This window comes from Halyomorpha halys, unplaced genomic scaffold, assembly GCF_000696795.3.
Source record: "Halyomorpha halys isolate HHAL.00 unplaced genomic scaffold, Hhal_1.1 Scaffold1892.1, whole genome shotgun sequence".
In the NCBI taxonomy this organism is placed as follows: Eukaryota; Metazoa; Arthropoda; class Insecta; order Hemiptera; family Pentatomidae; genus Halyomorpha; species Halyomorpha halys.
The window spans coordinates 129,884-135,687 of NW_027105549.1; the positions used below are offsets into that span (position 1 = coordinate 129,884).

The 5,804-nt window shown below is 30.5% G+C and overlaps 1 non-coding gene across 1 annotated transcript; it reads right to left on the bottom strand.

Annotated features, from left to right (window-relative positions):
• Window positions 1-4,202: 4,202 nt before the first annotated feature.
• Window positions 4,203-4,276, bottom strand: TRNAI-AAU (transfer RNA isoleucine (anticodon AAU)). Its single transcript has one exon. It is a non-coding gene; the product is annotated as a tRNA-Ile (tRNA).
• Between the last annotated feature and the right edge of the window lie 1,528 nt (window positions 4,277-5,804).

The window sequence follows — 5,804 nt, forward strand, 5'->3', positions numbered from 1 at the left end:
ATTGATCGGGGGGCCCTGGGTCAATACCCGTCTCTCAATGGCACTCGGGCATAGGTCGGGGACTGCCTCTCTCTCCCTCCTCTTCCTTCACTCTCTCTCTCTCACCCTGTCTCTCTCTGTATATGACAGAGGTAATATACTAAGGAGCAGACCTTAACAAAATTAAGGAAATCCTTTAATGTAAATAATCAACATCTAATTATTAAAAATTATCATAAATATCCCAGATAGATCCAATAAAGAATTAAAAAAGTATGTCTTTTTTTATACTTCACGCTTACCAGTAAGCAGAGGAGCGAATGATAGAAAGAGATTGGGTAAACCCAAAATTTCCCAACAATTTTAAGCGGATTTTCGCAACTTATTGGAGGTGTGGGAAATGTTCCCTGAAATTAACACTTTTGCTAAACTTTTTTGGAAATCTATTTTGAATAATGTTTTACAAAAATTTTCGAAATTTTTAAAAGGTTTTGAAATTTTATCGTTTCGGCGTCCCTGCCATAGACAGTGAATTTGATACAAAATAAGGCATCTAGTGTAATATATTAATGAGATATATAAAGGAGAGTTATACTCAGTAGCTATTCTCTTTTTTATGATGTGGGTCCCTAATACAGATGGACAGATGAATCGAGTATCGACTGCTCTGAAAGAACCGTACTCTCAAACACTTACGAATAATTTGACGTACGTCAATTCTCTATTGAGAAAAGGACTACTGTTTGAAATTTTTGTATTTTTTCAATAAAAAGTTCTTTTCTGACAAAAACAAAGGAATACGGTAAAGAGAATCAATTGTTAAATCGTTCAAAATGATTAATGCACCACAATAAGTGAATCGTTCGGAATCGATTGAGTTAAAAAAATTGAACTCCCCATCTCTACTTTCCAGTTAATTAAATATATCTCCCATCCAGCTCCTTTTCTGCCTACCCTCTCCAATCTTCAATCCCTCTTACTTTCCCTCTCCCTTGCCACTTCTCCCTCTCAATCAATATAATATTTATTTGTATAACCTTTAACTTATAATTTATAAATATACCCCTCTCAATTTGTCTTTCTTTAGCTATAGTCTTCTACTGAAGATGTAAACACCCCAAGAGTGGAGCCAAGAATATTATCCGTGATATAATTTTACAGGAACAAACCTACAATTATCGCACTCAGAGACCCTCTCCACGGACATTTTGCAACCAAATTTTTATTGAGTAAAATTTAAAATTATTAAAACTTTAGTAATGAATTTTCTATGAAACAAGTTATAAATGGTCACGGCACAGGGGATATACAGTTTCCGCAATACTTAATTATGCATTTTCTACAAATTAACTCAGAAATGAATACTGAAAAGGGTATTGATGCCATTTACAGTAACCTCTAGACGGGTTTTTTGAACTATTTGAAAACGTAAGGCGGCAACAGAGTGTAGTACAAATATTTTATTTATTTCCACTTCATAAAAATTAATGTTACAAAAATAACGAAAATAATTATTATTATTGTCTTAATTACGTAAAGTGATAAAAAAATATATATGCAACAATTAAAAGCGCCATTTTTTAGTGTATTCATTATCCTATAATCAATCGATCTCATCGGAGAGAGAATTGAGTTTCGCAATAAAGAAAGTTAGCAGTGCTTACAAAACAATATTATCATTTTTTTAAGATTAATCATCAATGAAGTATTTATTAGTATAGAAAGTAATTATTTATTCCCTTATTTCAATAATGGTCATGTTGCGATCGACAAAGATTTAGAATACAGAGAAGATTATGAATTCATTCTTTTTTTATTTATTTTTTTTTTACTATTTTTTATTCGTCTCTAATCACTACTAGCACCATATTTTCCTTCAATAAATTCTAAAAACAAAGTTCTTCAGAACTGAATTTTTAGGTACTTTGAATTTCTATGTAATATTAATAAATTAAATACTTTAGTTGTAAATTCACAAAACATAAGGAACCGCTTCCTATCAAACCAAGAACAATAAGGTTTTTCATGATAATATTTCGGCTTCATTTTATTTATTTATAATACTTATTTTAATTAATAATAGATATAAGTAATTATTTAATTTCTAATCAGCAAATTAAAAAAAAAGTGAACAAAAAAATAAGTAAAACCCGTTGATTTTTTCATTAATATAATTTCGGATATTTCCCAAAACCATGAAATAGTTAAGGAATTAACAATTCCAATACATCCTACCTAAAACCGTAAGATTATCGGGAGAATTAAAGGTATATAATAATATTTTTTGAATTTTTTTGCTGGTAGGTTAATTGATTGCATTATATTAGACGTGGGCAGAATAGTCAGCAAATTGTTTAGTGATTAACAAGAGAAATATATTTTTAAAGACTAAGATTAAAATTTTACTTGATAATGGCCAATATGATCATGATTGCATATTAGAGATTTAAAATAAATTAATAAAGAATGTTGAGCTGGATATATTTTATAATAATTGATAAATACAATAATTGATTAAATATTATAAGTGATTAAGATTAAGATTATGATTTCCCTTGATAATGGACAATTTGGCCATGATCGGATGTTGGAGCTTTAAAAAAAAATAATAGAGAATGTTGAGGTGGATCTATTTTATTATAATTGATAAACATAATAATTGATTAAATATTATAACTGACTATGGTTAAGATAAAAATTTTCCTTAATAATGGCCAATTTGGCCATGATTGGTCGTTGGAGATTTAAAATAAATCAACAGAGAATGTTGAGTTGGATCTACTTTATAACAATTGCTAAACCAAACCACTCGTAAACAAGAAATCATAATGCACATATAACATATACACAACATTTAATTACGCTTAATCATTCGATCTTTAACCATGTTAAAACATACTGCCAAAAGAAATGACGCTTTGATTGTACCTGAAAACCAGACAAAGGCAACGTACGTTAAGGCACTGTCCAAGAGTCTAATAAGAGGTTTTCCAAAAAAAGTATTTCATTTATACAAATACACCAAAATTAATATTTCCTTGTTTTTAACCAATGATATATGAGTTTATGGATGCGCATATTACCGGTAATATTACAATCATCCGAGGAGAAATGATGGTAACGAATTTGGAATTTTCGCCATCATCCGATATTTGAAATCACTTACACTATACACGAAAAGTATGAAAGCTTAATATATATTTACATGTGAGGTTCGCTAACCTCAAAGAAATGTGAGTGAAGAATAGAGATAGGTTTGGCATGGCGACCGGAGGACGTTCCAACAATTAAATGATTTATTAATGCTAAGGGAAAACGGCCTTCGCTGTCACTAAGCTGCTTGGCGTCAGGTCCGAGGAACGCGGAAATCCTTCGAAGGGTTCTGGCTCTACGCGATTCGTCTACAAGGGACTATTTTAGTACTAGACCTCCCATCATCTTTTATCGCATCTAACAATATACATGTAATTCCAAGACTTAAAGAACAGATAAGGGTTAGGTAATTTGTATCAGTATAATGATATTAGTTAAATCCTAGAGAGCCAAGAACATGATACAGCACATGATGTAATTTGTCTGGCATGTTACACATACCAGACTACAATTCCCAGAAGCCTATTTAAACAAATACACTGTTCAACACCTGTGCAACCTAACAATGGATTAAATTAAAATGAATCTCCTGAATCAAATCGATAAACATTTCTCACGTTAAAAACAATAAGCATATAAACAACAATTAATGGGAAAAATAATTGAAACTTGAATTGAAAAAGGAAACCTTTATAATTCATACATTCAGGACACAGATATATATACCTCATTAAAAGAATTAGTAATTATGTATGTTGTAACATTTTAAAAGGTATATAAATGGGTCAACGATCCATATTGAATCACTCAGACCATGTTACTACAAATTTTTTGTAATTTTTTTTTTTGGTTGTTCCATAATAATAATAACACAATCAGTTCAAAAATAAACTTCTTTCAGGGTCTAAACTTGACAAAATTAATTCTTGTGGTATGTATTAAAATAAATGGATAGATATGTCACTACGAAGATTTTATTAAGATACACGGATTTCTAAAATCCAAATAAAAAAAAATAAAAATATATATAAAAAATTAATTCTTGTAGGGTAAATTAAAATAAATGGATTGTCATCTAAGTCACTTCTAAGTTAAGAAAACGCATTTCTAAAACCCAAAAGAAAAAAAAGTGGCCCATGAGGGGATCGAACCCGCGACCTTCGCGTTATTAGCACGACGCTCTAACCAACTGAGCTAATGGGCCAGTTGGAGGATGGCCGGTCAGAATATATCTTAAGGCAAACTAGGAAGGAAACATAGGTAATAATGGACCAATGTTGCTTCTTTAGGCGTAGAAGAGGATAATTTGAAATAAGTAGAAGGTATACAAGAGAGGGAGTAGTTCATTTAAAAAAAAATCGATAAAAAAGGAAACCGACGAAGATTTTTGGGAGCTTCAGGACTACATAAGCAAACGTTAACATTATATTTGAACATTGAACCTAGCTACAACATTTTTCTACCAACTCATTATAAGATAAGGTGTTCTTTTCTAAGAGGCTGAGTGAGCCCTTAGTCTTACGAACAACAAACTTACAATGCCTACGAAGTATACTAATGAAGTGCATAACCAGAGCTCGTGGTTTATGAAAATACTTCTCAACTAAATTATTGTAATGGCACTCAGTGAACATAGACATTAAATTTTTCTCTAAGATCTACCGTTTAGGATTTCTTGACAAAAAATAAAATACTTTAAAATTTTAAAAAACAAAATTAGTAACTTAACAATTTCTAGACCTAATTAGCTTCTTGGTAACGGTTTTAGGGACAACCAGAAATTCGTTTCTGTTTAACAGTGAAATCATATATAGTAATGTGTTTTAGCTATTGGTAAAATTTAAAAAAAAAAATGTCCTTTTAACTTATGCTACTTAACCGCTAAATTAAGTTTTGGTATTCATTTAACGCAGAATTTAATGTCATAACATTTTCACTAGGAAGACCCACATAGAAGTTAAAGGCAAAACAAAAGAACTAATCTCTTGCATATTTACATTAATTAAATAATTAGTAAGAGTTTAAGGACAGCCAGAAATAATTAAATTTTAAAATTATTTGCAGTTTTAGGGGCTGGATTTTATGGACCAGGCTCTAGTATTAATATAACACTCCCCCCTCGGTGTGGTAAATACAAATCACTAAATTTAAATAACCTCAGTTTCGACACTAAAAATTATAACAGCCAAACATAACTTCTCAAAATAAAGAAAGTTACCAGGATAAAGGAATTATTTAGGTATCGATTTTTTTTTTTTTTACAAAAGTTTCAAAAACGTAACAAGTCTTTGAACTTTTAAGTCCAGATTTAAGATTTGTTTTTATTTCCAAGATTCTACAGAACAGGGTTACAAATGTTAAAAGGGCCGGTCAGGCAAGTACCAAATGTCAAGGCCAGACTCGGCAATTTGGAACCTAAGTCCTCCTATAAGATCCTTCTCATATAATCTACAACTTATTAGGTTTGTTTTACTTAACAAAAAACCCTTAGCAAAGAGCAATCAAGAATATAGATATCAATAATATTATAAGATATATCCAGAATATTATTTTTTTAAACTGTAAAACTATTAAAATAAAATGTTAATTAAAAAAAACTCTACAATATACCAAGGCATGAATGGGAATATAACCATTTATCATAAAGATTCGTCGTTGGAGAGTAAAATCTACGGGATGTAAACTTTCGAACATCCTTTTTCAAGGAAAAAACATTTTTTCAAGTGCAAGCG